Here is a 19,029-nt window from a genome sequence, read left to right as displayed (position 1 = left end):
TTTTTTGTTTACTTTTTTAGTTACATACTCAATTTATTGATCTGTTTATCTCTTTTATTTATGTAAGTGTTTTGGCTTTAGCTGTATCCCACAAATTTTGGTATGTTGACTTGTCATTCTCTTTAATGAAATTGTAGATTGTTCAGTTGTTGATTGTATGATTTGTTCTTTCACCCATTCATTCTTTAGGATTAAATTATTTAGTTTCCAATAAATTCTTAACCTTTGCTTCTAAGAACCTGTATTGAATGTAATTTTCATTGTATTATGATCTGAAAAGGGTACATTTGATATTTCTGCTTTTCTGTATTTGTTTATACATGGTTAGTTTTTGTGAAGGTGACATGTACAGTCGAGAAAAAATATTTTCTTTATATTTTTTCTTCCCAAAGTCTTAGCACATTCAGCTTTTTATTAGTTTTATTTTTCCCTGTAATTAATTTACCTTTTCCTTTTAAGGAATTTTGGTGCCATTAGATGCGTATAGATTTAGAATCAGTGTTAATTGTCTATGGTACCTTTTAGCAAAGTGTAGTTTCCCTGTTTTTCTCTTTTAATTAGGTCTGGTTTTGCTTTTGCTTTGTCAGAGATTATGATTGCTAACCTTTTTTACTTCAGCTGAAACATAATAGATTTTGTTCCAGCCCTGTATTTTAATTCTGTGGCTTTCTTTTTTAAATTTTTTAATTGTTTCTTTCTCTATATTATTGAATTTTGATCTCTAATCCATTTTTATATCTGCTTTAAAAAATAATTCACAGTTATGATTGCTAACTCTGTCCTCTTCTGTTTATCTTTACCTTCCCTCTCCCCCCTTTTCTCTTCCTTGACCCCTCCTCAAAAGTCTGTTTTGCTTCTGTCCACTGACTCCTTTTATCTGCCCTCTCTCATCTCTGTTTTACCCTTTCTCTTAGTTCTTTCTCCTGCAACTTCCCATTGGATAAAATGAATTTCTATTCGTGTGTGTGTGTGTGTGTGTGTGTGTGTGTGTGTGCAGTCATTACCCATTCTCCTCTGTTTTCATTCATAAAAATTCTTCCTTGAGTACCTCTCTTGTCTAAGATAATTCCCGCATCTTCCTCTCATCTCCCAGTATATCCTTCTTTCTTATCATGCCATTTTTTTCTTCAGATCATCTCAACGTAATAGAGTCAACACTCATGCTTTCTGTCTGACTCCTACTAATTTCTCTAATGGTGATAAAGTTCTCATGGGTTACATGTATCATTTTCACTTTTGGGAGCGTAAACAGTTTAACCTAATTGAGTTCCTTATAATTTCTCATTCATTTTTGCCTTTTCATGCCCCTCTTGAGTCTTTCAGCTCAGGTCTTTTCATCAGGAATGCTTGGTGGAAGTCCTTTTTCCACCCCCTTTTTTTTTTTTCACCTGTAGTTATACAGTTTTGCTGAGTAGGTTATTCTTGATTATAATCCTAGCTCTTTTGCCTTCTGGAATATCATATCTAAGCCTATCATAGTAACTGCTATATCTTATTTTATTTGAAATTTGACTGACATTGTGGGAATATTCATTTTGAGATCTCTTTTAGGAGGTGATTAGTGGAGTCTTTTAATATCTATTTTTCCCTCTGGTTCTTAGCTATCTGGGCAGTTTTTGTTTATGATTTCTTGAAATATATTTAGGCTACTTTTTTGGTCTTAGCTTTCATGTAGTCCACTCATTCTTAAGCGATCTCTCCTCAGTCTTGGACAGTTGTTTTTCTGAGATATTTCATTTTTCTTCTGGTTTTTTTTTTTGTTCTTTTGACCTTGTTTTATTGTTTCTTGATGTCTTATGGTGTCATTAACTTCTACTTGCCCAATTTTAAGTTTTAAGGAGTCATTTTTTTTCTAATTAATAGGGTTTTTTAAAATTATTTTTTAATGTTTAACAATCACTGCCATACAATTGAGATTTTATGCCCCCCACACCTACCCCCCACTAACCCCCTCCCTCCCCACGACTGCATACAATTCTGTATAGGTTCTGCATATACTTTCCTACTGAGTACATTTTCACTATACTCATGCTATGTAGTCAGACTAAAATAAATGGAAGAAATCGTATAACCAATCAAAACATGATACACAAAAACATACACATACACAAACATGATCTGCTACATTCTGCGAATGACTTCGATATTTCTTTCTCTGAGTGTGGAAGACATTTTGCCTTAGAGAACCACCATTGGGATTTTATTTTATTTTTTTAAGAAGTTCTTGCGTTATTACGAAATTCCAAGTCTACCAGAAAAAACTCTCGCACACTGTGGTCGTTGCTGTGCACAAAGTTCTCCTGGTTCTGCTCCTTTCACTCAGCATCAGGTCATATAAGTCCTTCCAGGCCTCTCTGAAGTCTTCTTGTTGATCATTTCTTATGGCACAATAGTACTCCATTACATTCATATACCATAATTTATTCAGCCATTCCCCAATTGATGGGCATCCCCTTGACTTCCAGTTTTTGGCAACTACAAAGAGTGCTGCTATAAATATTTTTGTACATGTGGGACCCTTTCCCATTTTTATGATCTCTTGGGGATACAGTCCTAGTAGCGATATTGCTGGGTCAAAGGGTATGCACATTTTTGTAGCCCTTTGGGCATAGTTCCAAATTGCACTCCAGAATGGTTGGATGCACTCGCAGCTCCACCAGCAATGAATTAGTGTTCCAAGTCTCCCGCATCCTCTCCAGCATTTATCATTTTCTTGTTCTGTCATGTTTGCCAATCTTATAGGTGTGATGTGGTACCTCAGAGTTGTTTTGATTTGCATCTCTCTAATCAATAGTGATTTAGAGCATTTTTTCATATGATTATAGATATATTTAATTTCTTCTTCCGAAAATTGCCTGTTCATATCCTTTGACCATTTATCAATTGGGGAATGACTTGTATGATTATACATTTGAGTCATTTCTCTATATATTCTAGAAATGAGGCCTTTATCCCCAAGCTTAGCTGTAAAAATTCTTTCCCAATTTACTACATCCCTCTGGATTTTGGTTGCATTGGGTTTGGTTGTACAAAAACTTCTCAGTTTAATGTAATCAAAATTATCCATTTTGCATTTCATAATGCTTTCTATCTCTTCTTTAGTAAAAAATTCTTCCTTTCTCCATAAATCTGATAAATACACTATTCCTTGCTTCTCCAGTTTATTCATGGTATCAATCTTTATACCTAAATCATGTACCCATTTGGACTTTATTCTTATGTACAGTGTCAGGTATGGGTCTATGCCTAATTTCCGCCACACTGTTATCCAGTTTTCCCAGCAATTTTTGTGAAACAGTGAGTTCTTATCCCAGAAGCTGGGGTCCTTGGGTTTATCAAACAGAAGGTTGCTATATTCCTTTCCTACTGCGTCTTGAGTGCCAAGTCTATTCCACTTGTCTACCTCTCTGTTTCTTAGCCAATACCAAGTGATTTTGATAATTGCTGCTTTATAGTACAATTTGAGGTCTGGTAGTGCTAGGCCACCTTCCCAAGCATTTCTTTTCATTAGTCCCTTTGATATTCTGGACCTTTTGTTTTTCCAAATGAATTTTGATATTATTTTATCCAGCTCTAGAAAATAATTGTCTGATAGTTTAATTGGTATGGCACTAAATAAGTAAATTAATTTAGGTAGAATTGTCATTTTTATTATATTAGCACGGCCTACCCATGAGCAACTAATGTTTTTCCACTTACTTAAATCCGACTTTATTTGTGCAAAAAGTGTCTTGTAATTGTGTTCATATAATCCCTGGGTTTGTTTTGGCAGGTAAACTCCTAAGTATTTTATACGGTCTACCCTAGCTTTAAATGGGATTTCTCTTTCTATCTCTTGCTGTTGGACTTTGTTGCTAATATATAGGAATGCAGAAGATTTGTGTGGGTTTATTTTGTACCATGCAACTTTGCCAGAGTTGTTTATTATTTCAAGTAATTTTTTACTTGAACCTCTGGGATTCTCTAAGTAAATCATCATATCATCTGCAAAGAGTGATAACTTAGTTTCTTCTTTGGCTATTCTTATTCCTTCAATATCTTTATCTTGTCTAATTGCTACAGCTAACATTTCTAGTACCATATTGAATAATAGTGGTGATAATGGACATCCTTGTTTCACCCCTGATCTTATTGGGAATGCATCTAGCTTATCCCCATTGCATATAATGCTTGCTGAAGGTTTTAGATAGATACTGCTTATTATTTTATGGAAAGTTCCCTTTATTCCTACGTTCTCCAGTGTTTTTAGTAGGAATGGGTGTTGTGTTTTGTCAAAAGCTTTTTCTGCATCTATTGAGATAATCATGTGGTTTTTGTTAGCTTTGTTGTTGATGTGATCGATAATGCTAATAGTTTTCCTAATATTGAACCAGCCCTGTAATCCTGGTATGAATCCTACCTGATCATAATGTATTAATCTCGTGATAAGATGCTGTATTCGTTTTGCTAAAATCTTATTTAAAATTTTTGCATCTATATTCATTAGGGAAATTGGTCTATAATTTTCTTTCTCTGTTTTGTCTCTTCCTGGTTTGGGTATCAAAACCATATTTGTATCATAGAAAAAATTTGGGAGGACTCCTTCTTCCCCAATTTTCAAAAATAGTCTATATAGTATTGGAATTAACTGTTCTTTAAATGTTTGATAGAATTCACTTGTGAATCCATCTGGCCCTGGAGATTTTTTCCTAGGGAGTTCATTGATGGCTTGTTCAATTTCTTTTTCTGAGATGGGATTGTTTAAGTATTCAACTTCCTCTTCTGTTAATCTGGGCAATTTGTATTAAAAATATGGAATGCTTCACGAATTTGCATGTCATCCTTGCTCAGGGGCCATGCTAATCTTCCTGTATCGTTCCAATTTTAGTATATGGGCTGCTGAAGCAAGCACAAGGAGTTATTTTTTTCAGTGAAGTTGTATACCTCTTCTTCCAAGTTATTTTCTTTTCATATTTTGTGCTTTGTTCCTGTTTCTTTTCCCCGTTTTTCCTCTATCGCTCTCATTTGACTAAAAATTTTTTTTTGCTCTTTTTAAAAAAAATCCCTTTTCTTTAGCTCTTATAGGAATTCTTGTGCTCATTTATAATCTACATTTTTATGGTTTTGTTTATTGATGTTTTTAAGTCATTGCCTTCCGAGTTTGTGTTTTGAGTTTCCCTGTTACTGTAGTAGCTTTTTAGGGTCTGGTTCGTTTTCTGTTTGCTTATTTTTCCAGCCTATTTTTGACTTTGGACCTTTGTGTTAAGGGTGGACTCTACTAACCTTGGGGTGGTGTTGTGCATCTGGTGGTCTGGTGGTGAGTGTCCTAAGCTTCAGGCTTTTGTACCCTGCTGTTATCACAGCTAGGTTTGTAGGAGGTTTGTAAGTTTTCAGTGCTTCCAAGGTGGTGTGATCTAGGGAGAGGTGTGGTCACTGCTCTCCTGGCCTGTACTTTTTGTCCTTACTCATGTAGGTTTCTTGCTTCTTTACAACCATAAGCACATCTCACTTCAAATCCTGTGCTCAGTACTAGCACAGTAGGTCCCTGTATTCTCTGTCCAAGTGTTCAGTCACCTCATAGCACGGGTGGGGAACCTGCAGCCTTGAGACCACATATGGTCACATATGGTTGCACACCCCTGCCTTGTAGTTTCTGGTCACTGAGCACTCCTGGTTCCACTGCTATTGTCTCTGTTGCCTGAAGGCCCCAACTTGATTTCTCATACTCTTTGTGGTGCTTCTAGTCAGCCCTCATTCCATTGACCACAGGCTTCTTTTTCTGATCTTCTGTGTTGTCCTGGATTGGAAAGAAAATGACTCAATTTGACTTTTTATTGGTTGGATCACTTAGAATTTATTTATGCATTTTAAAAATGTTGCTTATTGGAGAATGTTGGGGGAGCTTGGAAAAATTTCTATTACTCCTCCATCTTTACTCTGCCTTCAGGCATAACTCTACGAAAGAAATTTTTTCAGGATCCTGTCAGTTTTAATATGGTCATGATAAAAAAGTATTTTCACATGACTGAGAGTAGATGGTACTAAACTGGTAGGTATAATTAAGTTAATTAAGCAAGTCCTTATGATCTAAAGCAGATAACTTCAGCACTACAAATATACAACCAGTTTATAAATGTAAAACTAATATTTAAGTATTTGCATTACATAATAGTACAAGTGTAAGTATTTTTTATTTTTGAGGGGGTGGCGTAAGGTAGTGAATGGAGTGTGAGACCTTCCAGCTTCAAGGGCTGGAATGGCAGGTGTGGAAAGGAGGACTACAACCAAATTACCATTTCCATTCTAATGAAGAGTTTTGTGGATGTGATGATAACTTCACATTGCCTAGGTTTTCTAATCAGGCTTGTATTTTTCCACTTAATAAAATATAATTGAAATTAGAGAAACTTTTCATAGTCTCTTATATCCCAGAGTTTGACTAATTTATGCCCCCTAATATATGCATTTTGCATTCATGAAGCAAATAGTCTAATATATAAAGATACTTTTATTAGAATCTTGCTCCCATGCCTCAGATTTATGTGGACTTGAGGCTGGCTGTTAGTAGATCATAAACTTTGGCAAGCCCTACTAACCTAAAAAGTCTTTGAGTAGAATAAATTGTTACCTTCAAACCAGTCTTAATTAAATTTGTAAACACTCATTGCTAGAAACACTCATTGGACACTAGGTTGTTAAAGTTTTTAGCCACACTAACTCTTCAAACAGTCTGTTAATGTGTGCGGGGATTTTAATCTGTGACACTGAAATCAGTACTCACACTCGTGAAATCACAACTGTCATGAACTGTTGAAATGCTAAACTATATACTTGCTTACATAAAAAAGAATTCAGTTAATAGTAGATCTGTATTTGAAATATGCTTAGTGTTTGAGTTTCATTTTATTGACTATAATCAAAGGAGTAAATCCATTAGTCTGTATAGTTTGTTTTTTTTAAAATAAAAAGTAGCATAACTGACAAATACCTTGTATGTACCTCAAAATAAAGTGTCTGGGGGGGCAGTATATGAAATCTGGAGGCAGAAGAAAAAATTTAGGCTTTAAAATTTTTTCTTTTCTGGGTTAAAAAAGTACTTCTGAACATTGTGAGTTCTCATTTCCTGGAGATCTTGATCTTAAAATGTCTGTAATAACTTTAAAAGCTGACAAATGTTATATATTGCTTTATTTATAATTTACTTACATTATCTCATTTTGTCTTCACAGAAATTGTATGAGTAGCTGTCCTTTTTATAGATCAGGACACTTTGGATTAGAGAGTTTTAGTTCAGTTTTATTTTTTCCCCTTTAGAGTTTTCACAGTTCTCTATACTTTTGGAAGAACCCACCAAAAAAAAAAAAAGAGAAAAATTTTGAAAGGATTGGGGGTAGAGGAAAAGAGATAATGTACAGGATGGAAAGGGAAAGTAACCAAAATATATTTCTTTACTTCCTTAACTTGAGAAATGATCTGGTTCTCACCTGAACAGTGATCAGTTTTAAGGAATGCAACCTATTTTAGTTCATTAATGAGTGTACCTAAAGGATAACCAGGAGATTATTACAAAGGAATATGTAAAAGGTAAGGGGATAAGCAAAGAGGGAAAATAATTTTTTAACTTATGGCTAAAATGATGTCATGAAAGTTCATAGAAAATTGTACTCTCTCAGAGATGCTTCTAAAAGGCCACCAGCTCATGATCAAGAAATCCAGAGAAAAATGACAGTAAGTTTTATCCATCCCAGTACTGAACAGAAAGACAACTCAGAACTGGTTGGCACGGGGGAAGAGGTTAGAAGCCACAAGTCAGACCTCTGAACACTTAAATCTTAAGGAATGCTGTTCCCAGAGGAGTTGGGATGGGCAGGAAGCCTAGAGTACTCAGAGAAGGAAATTCTAGGGGAAATCAGAATGTTACAGTACTCTTACTACAGAGAGGGATCAGAAGTTGTCAGCACTCTGACTAGAAATCCACAGCATTCTGACTTGAGATATGTCAGAAGGCACAAAACACCATAGCACTTGGATCTCAGTCCAGGAGGCTCTGAAGCTTGCCTGTGCTCTTGATTCAGCCATAACAAGGGAGATAGAAACCAGCAGCAAGAGTCCAGTAAATCAAGATCAGGACCAGGTAAGGTTTGACTACCCTATCCAAGAGTATGAAGAGATCTAGAGCTTGACTCTGGCACAGAGTTCCAAATCAGGAGCTGAAGCAGCAGATAGGAGTAAAGAGAAGACAGTGTACGCTTTGAAGAAGTATTATCGGTAAATAGATGTTCAAGGCAAACCCAGAAGGAAAGGATAACTTAGGAACACATACAAGTGGAGAATAGGGATGGGGTGGAGAGAAGAGGGTTTGGTGAATGGGATGTAGAACCTTATCCACAAGCACTTGTTGTTTGGTCGTTCAGTCATGCCCTACTCTTTGGTGACCCCATGGACCATAGCATGCCAGGTCCTTCTGTCTTCTGCCGTTTCTGAAAGTCCTAGAGTCTGAGAGAAATGATTCTCTTTTATACTAATAATCAATTATAGAGTTGGCACCAGGATTTTTTCAGAAGCCTGTAGGCTGCTCCATCTCTGAAGACCGTTATTGAGGGATGAGACTAGCCAAATCCATGGATCAGATGCCTTTTGATCCTTGGTGGGACACCGCACAGAAGTGGTTGTTGGGCTTCATTCTCAAAGAGGGCCAAAATGACATCATTGTGTTAGAGTCATGTTACAGTGTATCTGATTGGGGCTGATCTGACCAATGTGAACTGAGAATGCTCTACCACAGGGCACAAATTGGGGTAGCTTCTCTAAATTTGCAAATCTTTCCTTTTTTTTTTTTTTTTTTTTTTGAGCTACTTCAATTCTCCTTTGCTCATAGAGCACAGCACCTTCTCTGATGAGGACATGCCATGCTGTATGGTCCTGTGCCAGTGTCTTACATGTCAATTCCAACATTCTTAAGAGGCCTTGAGAGTATCCTTGTATTGCATTTTCTGACCACCATGTTAGTGCCCTGTGTGAGTTCTCCATAAAATAATTTTTTTTGGCAAGTGTACATTTGGCATTTGAACAATGTGGTCAGCCCATCAGAGTTGCGCTATTTGAGGTAGAGCTTGAATGCTTGGCAGTTTAGTTTAAGAACATACCTCAGTGTCTGGTATCTTATCCTGTCAGGTGAACTTCAGAATCTTTCTAAGTTAATTTAAATGGAAACAACTTAGTTTTCTGGCATGGCACTAGTATACTCCAGATTTCACAGGCATATAATAGTGAGGTGAGCACAACGACTCACCCCACCCAACCAAAATATCTTGGAAAGAATTTAGTCTAAGGTGAATTCTGGCCCAGTGTGTTCCTCTCAGCTAGGTCTGAGCAGAGGTTGACCCCCTTTTGTTTAAATTAGCCTAGATTGGGGTAGTCTGGATAAGAAATAAGTCTTTTATTCCAAAACTAAGTGAGCAGTCAGGTTTCTCAGCTCCTTATTGGAATAAGCCCAGCTATCATTACAATATTCATTCGTCTTATTATTAACCAATCAGAGTTGATTGCCACCATCAGGAACATCTACTCTTCCACGGGCATAAAAGTGTTGAATGGGTTCCATGAGGGGTATTTGGTATTCAATGGTGTCACTGACCTCTTTTATTAATTCTTGCTAGCTTGATTAATAAAATGATTAGTTACTCAGAAACTATGCCTCTCAAAACTTTTTATGTCACATATCCATGAGGTTTCTTGGCAAAGATACTGCAGTAGTTTGCCATTTTCTTTTCACCTCTACACTATGACCTGTCTGTCTTGGGTAGTAACCCTGCATGGCATTGAGTTATATAAGCCCCTCTGCCATGACAAAGCAGTGATCTAGGAGGGGCCACCAGATCTGTATGAGTATGAAGTTGTAAGTGAAATAAGAGCTCTGGAGAAAAGAATAGGTTGGAATATAAAGTGGAAAACCATACGTGAGTTACCCTCACTGTTTGAGGTCTAGGGTTTGAAGGAAATAGAAAAGAAATTATCATTTGAAAATAAGTTTCTTATAAAATAACTAGTGTTGATGATATTTCTTCTTTTTTATTACCTTCACTGTAAAGAGGGATATGAGGAGCAAAAAAAAAAAGAAAAAGTATAGGATATATTAGAGGATGATACATAGTTAACAGGAATAACTTTGAATGCGAAAGGGATAAACTCACTTCTAAAATGGAAGAGGATAGCAGACTGGATTGGAGAGCAGAATATGACAGTGTGTTTAAAAAAAAACAAAACTTGAAACATAAAAGTTTAAATGATTAATTTATTATGCTTAAGATGAATTAAAAAAACGAGTAGCAACCATCTCAGGCAAAATAAATACAATAGTACAAATAAACATTGCTAAAAGAGATAACTAGGAAAACTACATTATGCTTTAAAACACTACATTATGCTTAAAGGCACCATGGATAATAACATAATATCAGTGTTTAGTGTATGAACACCAAACATAGCATCAAAATACTTAAAAGAAAAGTAATCAGTTTACTTAAAAAAAACCAAACAAACCAGAGAGCAAAACTATGATTATGATGTCTTGGGGACATTAAATCAACACTTTGATTCTGGGAAAAGGTATGTCGATCAGTTGCTCTTGGATTCCATTCACCATTATTATGAATTCCCTCACCAAAAACACCCTTCCTTAGCCACCATTAATGCCTTTGATTGTTATTCCCCAATTCGGTTATTTTTCCCGGGGTTAATGGTGGAAAGTTGGGGTAGTGGTATGTGAATACCTTGGTGTCAATATGGCCAGAGAAGAACTGTGTGAACATCTAGTTTGGACTAAAAATAATGACCAAGGGATCCCAGTGTATATCCCTGAAGTGCCAGACTTCTTGTGGAATCTGGAATGCAGGAATGTGGCATGAACATGGGTGAGCCATGAAATGAAAATGAAGAAATGAGAATTCACAGCAAATGAAGAAATGAAGGAATTTATTAGAAACTATTTTGCCCAATTTCATGCCAACAGAAATAAGATAAAATGGATAATTTACAAAAATATAAAATACCCAGACTGACAGAATAAGACAGAAAATTTTAGCATTCTAGCAAGAGAGTTAAGGTATAAGAGAATTTCCTCCACCAAAATCCCCAGGAACATGTACCAAAGTAAATCATATAAAATGTTCAAAGAATAGTTAATTCTAGTATTTACATGAACTGTTTGCAAAAATAGGAAGAAATCATACCATACTTCTTGTATGATACAAAAATGGTCTCAATGCCTAAAAGCAGAGAGAGAGAAAACAGAAAGGAAACCATAGATCAGTATTTCTAATGAATATCAGTGCAAAATTGTTAAATGTAATATTAGCAAAGAGGCTTTATTGGCGTATTAAAGAGTTTTTATTGTAACCACCTTGAATTTGCACCAGTAATGTGTATTGTTTTTAATATTAGGGAATCTATAAACATAATAGATTTCATTAATAACAAAGCAATAAAAATAATAAAATCACATATAAATAGATCCAGAAAAAGCGTTTGACAGACTGCAATACTTACTACTGTTAAAAACATTGAAAAGCATAAAAATATATGTACTATTCCTTGATATGATATATAGTATCTAAAACCAGCAGCCACCTAGAGGCCTTTCCAACAAGATTGGGGTAAGACAGGTGTACTTGCTATTTGATAGAGTTCTAGAAATGCTAAGTTACACAGTAAAACAAGAAAAATGAATTTGAGGGAATAAGTATAAACTAAAGGAAAACAAAATTATTTTTCTGCAGATGATATAGTAGTTTTCTTATTTGCTGTTACTGTTATTCAGTTGTGTCCAACTCTTCATGACTCTACGGCCTCCAAAATAATTGAAACAATAAGTTTTGTAAAGGCATAAGATAGAAAATAAACCCAGAAAATTATCAACCTTTCTATATATTCCCAAGAAAAGCTAGCAAGAGAGATAGATAATTTCATTCAGAGTAACTACATAATGTATAAAGTATTTGGGAGTTTACCTACCGAGACACAAATAGCAATTATGTGAGCATACTTACAGAACACCTGTAGAACAGACCTAAATAATTGGAGAGAGATTAATTGTTCATGGTTATACCATATCACTACAACAAAAGTGATACTGTGACTATCGTTTTACTTATTTAGTGCCACACCAATCAAAATAAGAAAATGTTACTTTATCATGGGCTAGAAAAAAAATTCTTCTGACATCACAAAAGGGATTGAGAAGTTATGATAGTGATGGCACAAAAGAAGAGGAATAAAAGAACATTAGTGAAACAATTTTTTATTACAAAAGAACAGAAAAATTTGAAGGAAGACGTGTAGGGACAGCTTTATCTGAAACTAACACATTGAATTGTTTTATACATTAAAAAAAACTCAGGCTTTATTGCAATGAGATTTGTAGTTTCATATGCAGTTCTCTGTTTCTGCTCTGTGAATAAAGGAATGTTCATGTTTGGTATTTGTCAAGTCCAAAATAATAAAAAAAATTTTTAAAGAAAACTTGTATAGAGCATGGAAGTGAAGGCAGGAATACAGAAGCATGGGAGGAAAGGAAATACTTCACATTTACGTAATGCTTTACAATTTGGAAAGTACTTCCATAACCATTTTTTGCCTTCATATCCCCAGTAGCCTGTCCGGTGTTTGGTAGACAGTAGGTACTTAATAAATAATTGTATGTAATAATACATTATATCTAAATAGATTATATCTAATGTCAACCTTATACAAGAGTTTGTTGTAAAGAAAGACAAACTCAGGTTGTGTCCACATTTTTAGTTTTACAAGCTGACAATAAACATTACATGGGAGTTATATTTCCAAACTGGGCCCCCCTAAAGGGACAGTCCAGAACTGGCTCGATGATTTTACCTCAAGACAGAGGAAATACCTGTTCTCTCAGACCACCCCCCCAACCATACTAGACCACTCCCAGTCTTGAGCTATCTAGGCTGAAGAATCTGTCTTCACCCCAGTCTGAGCAGAACACAGTGGAGCTTTCATAGCTTTGATTTAATCAGTTCAGGCTTGGGTTGGGGTTTGAGGAGGATAAGACTCAGTGCAATCTCATGATCAGTAATGCCCTTCTGAAGAACTTTGGGAGAAGGGCCTGGGGGGAGAGGAAAGGGCAAGGAAGCTTTGAGTCTTCAAGAGACTGATTACTAAAAGAAATCATTGTTTACACTACTTAACAGATGTAGACTCTGATAATTAGTGAGAGTGGGACTTGCTGAAGGTAACAGAGTTAATAAAAGCTAATGGTAGGACTGGAACCCAAATCTTAGTAGGATAGAATCTAGTAAAGGAGGTTATTTTTCTTTTCCAACCCACTTACTTTAGATGTGAAAACTGAGGCCTAGAGAAGTTAAGTGACCTGACCAAGGTAGTAACTGTTAAACATCTAGATTTGAATGCAGACATTACAATTTAAAATCTACAGTTCTTTCTACTGCCTCTAGAAAGAAAATGGGAGAAGAACCAGGACAAATAGAAAGAAAAAGGAAAAGATAAGATATCTGACGGGATGTCAGATAGGCTGTAGCTAGCAGTGCTGGTATCTGAACAGGTGGGTAGCTACTTAACTAAGTAAAGTAAGCCATGAGCTGGAAAATAAATGGTGGTTGTGGTCAAAACAAAGGGGTCATAGTGTAAGGAAAGAAGTAACCAAACATACAGAAGAAATGTTGACAACTTAGTATGCTTATGGTTCTCTTGTGGCCGTCTTTTATGTTGACTTCTTTTGTACTAATGTCAGATGTCTTTTCCCTTTTAGCAGGAGGCTACTAAATGGTATAATGAATAGAGCACTGGACCTGGAAGCAGAAATACCTCAGTTCAGATTTAGTCTCAGACTCTGATTAGCTGTGTGACCTGGGCAAGTGATTTAATCTCAGCCTCAGTTTTCTCAATGTAAAATGGGGTTAATAATAGCACCTGTGTTACAGGGCTATTGTGAGAATCAATTGAGATATTTACTAAGCACTTAGCATAGTGCATGGAAACTTAAATGTTTTTTTCTTTTCTCCCTTCTCTCAATTTAATGGAGACCAACTGCTAGCTTGGTGGGATAGTATCGTGTCCCTTAAGCCATCAAGTGGTCCTTCCCGGTCTACCTATTATTATCTAAATTTGAGACCATGTAGAAGACAGACAGTGAGAAGTGCAATTAGGCAACAGATACTCATATTTTAAGACAATGTTGAGGAAGTATCTGTGGGGCAGACCCCTCATTTGAGAAATGTAGTTTTAGTTTAGTTTAATATTAACATAGAATGTGTTTAGTAATTAATTAAAGGGCTACAATTCACCTGTTAGTTTTACTGTCCTACCTTAATACTAGCAACATGAATATATTTTTCCTCGTCTAGCCCTTTTAAATGGTCTAATAATTCACATTGGTTGATCTTCTGTAGGTTCACTTTAGAATATTCTGTTAAGCAGAAATATAATTAACTATACTTTATAGTCAGAATCCTTATCCATGCTTTCCAGAAAACATTTTTTTTTCACAGAAACTTTTTTTTTTCCTCAAAGAAAGTTGAACTGTAGATTTCAGATTGGGAAAAAGGGGCTGGTGCCAAGGGTATTTTCAAATTAAAAAAAATTTTTGCCAAATTCCTTGTCATGGTCAGTTGCCAGGAATGTCTTGTTTCAGCCAGTAAAATTAACTTTGGTGGCCAAAGTTAAGTTTATTTTACCATGAAGCCTTGGAAAATTGTTTACTCTGCAAATTTCAATTGAATAGACACATGGGTTATGTTTCCAGTAGGATTTTTTTTATTTGAATTTTTTTTTCATCCCAGCTCTCTTTTGTTAAATATATAAAAATAAGTATTTTTCTTTATTTTTCTTTTGTGTATGGATATGCTTTTAGACTTTTTTTCTCCCTTCTGAATTTCTGTCATCATTGTCAGCATATTATACCAGCCTTCAAGGTGGCCATTTCAAATTAGATTTGCAGTGTCTTTAATAATACACATGATGAGAGTTTTCAGTTATTGTTTATCACTGTACATTTAATCCATTCAGTTGAATAGCAGTTTATAAGGGAACAACATACTATTTCAATATTTGATATTGTTTGTTTTGTGGTCAGTTAAACGAGTGAAAATTCATGCTTCTGCTAATGATTTTCACCCTTAATCAGTAGGTATATTGAAAGGAACTAAAATACATAATTTTCTTTGAGGATTACCCAGATCCTGCCTGGGTTTGTATGTCATTAGGTATTACTAGAAGTACAGTAATTTGAGTATTATTGTTTGTTGGCATTGATTCATTGGGAGGAGTGAACTTCTGGATAAAGTATTTGTGGACTGCAAATTTAGGAAGAATATGTTTGTTAAGTGATGAAAGAGACCCGATATTTATTTTGCAAATAATTTAGAACTATTTCTCAGAAGTGGAAACACGTAGCTATTTGAATAGGCAAAGAACAATGTCTGGTTTTTCAATCTCTTATCCTTACTTGCTCTTGTTGGTCAGTAGGTGTTTATGTATTGTAGCGTGTGTCATGTACTTCAGGAATCATCATTGCTATTCAGAGGACAGAAAGGAAAGGAGAAAAAGAGCAGGCACTGGACCTCACTGGAGGCATGTGAAAAGCTCCCTTTATTTGTCTAGGACAACAAAGAGTGGTTCAGTGGCTTTATTGATTATATAATAAGGGCACCTTCTTGCTACAGAAAATGTGTGGTGAGGATCTGCCTTTGTAATTCAGGGCATAAATGATAATCACTCACATTTCTTTACTGCTTGAAGGTTATGAAGCGTTTACCCATATAATATAATGAAAGTATTATGATCCCTAGTTTATTAATGAGAAATGAGGCATCAGGAAAGGCCTCGTGTGGGAGATGAAACCTGAACTGAACCTTAAAGGAAGCCAGTAATTCTAAGTAGCAGGGATGAAGAGGTGTGGGGTACAGTTAGCTCTTTGTAGCGCCAATGCTATATTCACAACACCTTTGGCAGCCATGAATATCCTGACACAATTCCAAGTCGTGAAATACAACAGACTGTCCACATGGAAGACAGAACCAAAACATTTATTCAAATGCCAGAAAGCCAAATCTCTCATAGTAACAAAAATCTGTACACGGTAACAATGCAGAGGACAACACCATCCCCAAGCCTTCCCCGTGCTGGGCTTCCCACAAACCAGCTCCATTGGACAAATTACAAACAAGCTCTTTCAGTCATGCTAGCCAGTAGCCTGCTTGCCTGCACCCTTCAGTTCTGACTGCTCTCTCACTAATTTCCTCTCTGCTCTGCTCTAGCTCCGCCTCTTCTTTTTTCATTCTTCTTGTTCTACCCATTCAGCAAGCTCCTCTCACCACAGACTCCATGTAACTCAGACTTCCATGTGACCCAGGCAAGTCACATGGGCATATTAATGAATGGGAAAGATTTTCCCATTTAAATGACCATTACATCCTTGTAGAACACTCAAATTGGAATTTAAAGGAATACCAAACAGGCCAATTTGGCCAAAACCCAGACTGTCTAAAGGGCTACAGTAATGTGTAGTGTGCTCAAAAAGATGGTCTGGAGCCCTTGTTATGAAGGGTTTTATGTGCCAACATGAGGAGCTTATATTTTATCCTATTGGTGTTATGGAGTTACTGGACCTTTTGAGAGAAAATTGTCAGAACTTTGTGTTAGGAGTATCATTCTAAAAGCTCTGTACAGATTGGGGTGAAGAGGAGAGACACTTAAGGCAAGGAGACCAATTAGGAGGTTAATGAGGGCCTAAACTTATATTCCCTGAATAGGAAGGTAAGAAAATTTTGAAAGAATCACCTTATAGATTTTCATAGGCTTTTAGAACTAAAAGGGACCTTTGAGAAAGGTCTTCTAGTTGAATCCCCTCATTCTATAGTTGAGGAACTGGAGGTACATTAAGATAAGTGATTTTTCCCAAGGTTACACAGCAAGTTATTATCAGAGCCAAATGCTCTCATGACAAATCCAGAACTCTTCTCACTACACCATAATTTCTTAGTTAGTTAAAGTTGATTTTACTGGAAATATCAAGACACTCAGATAAGTTGATTTCATTTATAGATATTGGTAATGATGTTCAGAATTAAAAAGTACCATTCTACTTCTGTTTCTCAGAAGTGATTCTAAAATGCTACTATATGTTCCCAAGATGATGAATTTTCTTGAGTATTTGGACTTTTATACACTAGTCCCCCTCCCAACTTCTCCCCTCCACATTTCTGTACGGTAGCACATAGTAAGCACTTTATAAAATTCTTCATTGAATTGAATTTTTTTGTCTTTATCTCATATACAAAAACTAGGGTTATATATTTACAAGTTAAAACTGGCTAATTCCAGGAGAGGCAGTAGTTGTTTTTTTTTTTTTAAATGATGTTTGTTCTGTTATTTGCTGTTCTTAAAATATTGCCAGTGCAGACAGAATCTTTTTCAGAAGGAATTTTATTCTAAGAATCTTTTGTTTGAAGACTAGTGGAAGAGGAGTAATGAGAAAGTTATAAACAAGACTGACCCCTAAAGAATTTTTGTGTGGGATATTATTAAGGCATATAAGTCTGTAGAGTTTTTTTCCCCCATTTTTAATTTTTTCATATAATTTTAAAACAACTACTGTTTACAGTGAACAAGTTAATTTTTTTTGACTAAGCAACATTTTTTCATTTGTAACTTTCAAGAAAAACTGGGACTACATGATTAATAAACTTGACCCAGAATTGATTACACTGATACCCACACTAAGTCAAGTCAGCTCTGTATGTGTGTGTGATTTGCCTCAAAATTCTCCATAAGATAATTTTATATGTGTTTTTAAATATTTTTGGGGGGAGAGCGGTATGGTCTAGGATCTTGGCACTGTGCTAATAAATGCTTTAAAATATTATTTCATTTTATCCTCACAAGAATCCAACGACTTATTATCCCCATTTTGCAGTTGAGGAAACTGAGGCAAATAGAAGTTAAAATGACTTGCCCAAGGTGATACTGCTAATAAGTGTCTGAGAATGGCTTAAAATTCTGGTCTTCCTGTTCCAGGCCTTGTGTTCTATCTACTGTAGCACCTAATTGCCTAGTGGTGTTTTCATGATTATTAGTTAACAGATCTTTGAAGAAAGACTCCATTAGGATACTGTCACATGTTTTTGTTAACTTTGAAAGTATACTTGTATGTTTCCCAAATCTGCCTCTTATAACCCCCTCACCTTGAGTGGGCAGCAGTGGTTAAAACATTACTTGTGTCCTGTGGCCTTTAGTTTCTTGATGAGTTAATCATTAACAGTGCTGTCTAGCTTTTTTCTGGTAGTAACATCTTCATCATAATTTCTGGAAGTGGGTAATTGTTATCAAGTTTGGTCATTCTTGGGCATCCCATATAAATGTTCCATGAAGTTAGTGTACTTCTCTATTCTTCTTGCTGGGTTGATTTAATATCACTTAACAGCAATTAATTAACAAGCATTTACAGTCACTCCCCTCAAGGAGCTGTTTTGTAAAGGGCAAAAACATACATATGGCATACAAATATAAAAAATAAATACAAGGTGAAATTGATAAGGGGAAGATTGTAGCTAACAGGATCAGGGAGGGTCACATATAAGGTGGCACTTGAGCTCAATTAGCTTGCCTGGGACTATCTGGGAGGGCTTCTTGGACAATGAAGTTGTTTAAATAGGGGAGTAACATGGTCAGATCTCTACTTATAGAAAATTACTTTGGCAGCAATGTCTAGTGTGGACTCGAGTGGCAGAAGACTTGCTATAGTGAGACCACTTAGGAGTGGTAAAAGACTGGGTGTAATGAGATCACAATCTTAGCAAGCAGTGAAGAAAGACTAATATAAGGTGGTAGTTGTATGGGTAAAGACAAGAGGTCAGATATAAGAAATATTGTGAAGGTAGAAACAACAAAATTTGGCAACTGATTGTTTATGTGGAATGAGGCAACATGAAGAGATTAATATAGTACTGGAATTACCAACTTGGGAAATGAGAAAGGATAGAGTGCCTTTGAGAGAAATCATAAAGTTTA

At 35.8% G+C, this 19,029-nt stretch overlaps 1 protein-coding gene and 1 non-coding gene across 6 annotated transcripts in view; one reads left to right on the top strand and one right to left on the bottom strand.

Annotated features, from left to right (window-relative positions):
• SWT1 (SWT1 RNA endoribonuclease homolog) overlaps positions 1-19,029 on the top strand; it is a 152,790-nt gene that overhangs the window by 90,755 nt on the left and 43,006 nt on the right. The window lies entirely within an intron of this gene.
• On the bottom strand, positions 4,786-4,891 carry LOC140530519 (U6 spliceosomal RNA). The gene has a single exon (XR_011975957.1). It is a non-coding gene; the product is annotated as a U6 spliceosomal RNA (small nuclear RNA).

The sequence above is a fragment of the Notamacropus eugenii genome, chromosome 2 (assembly GCF_028372415.1).
Source record: "Notamacropus eugenii isolate mMacEug1 chromosome 2, mMacEug1.pri_v2, whole genome shotgun sequence".
Taxonomy (NCBI): domain Eukaryota; kingdom Metazoa; phylum Chordata; class Mammalia; order Diprotodontia; family Macropodidae; genus Notamacropus; species Notamacropus eugenii.
Note: the sequence above shows the minus strand (reverse complement) of the source record. Positions and strands in the feature narration are given on the sequence as shown.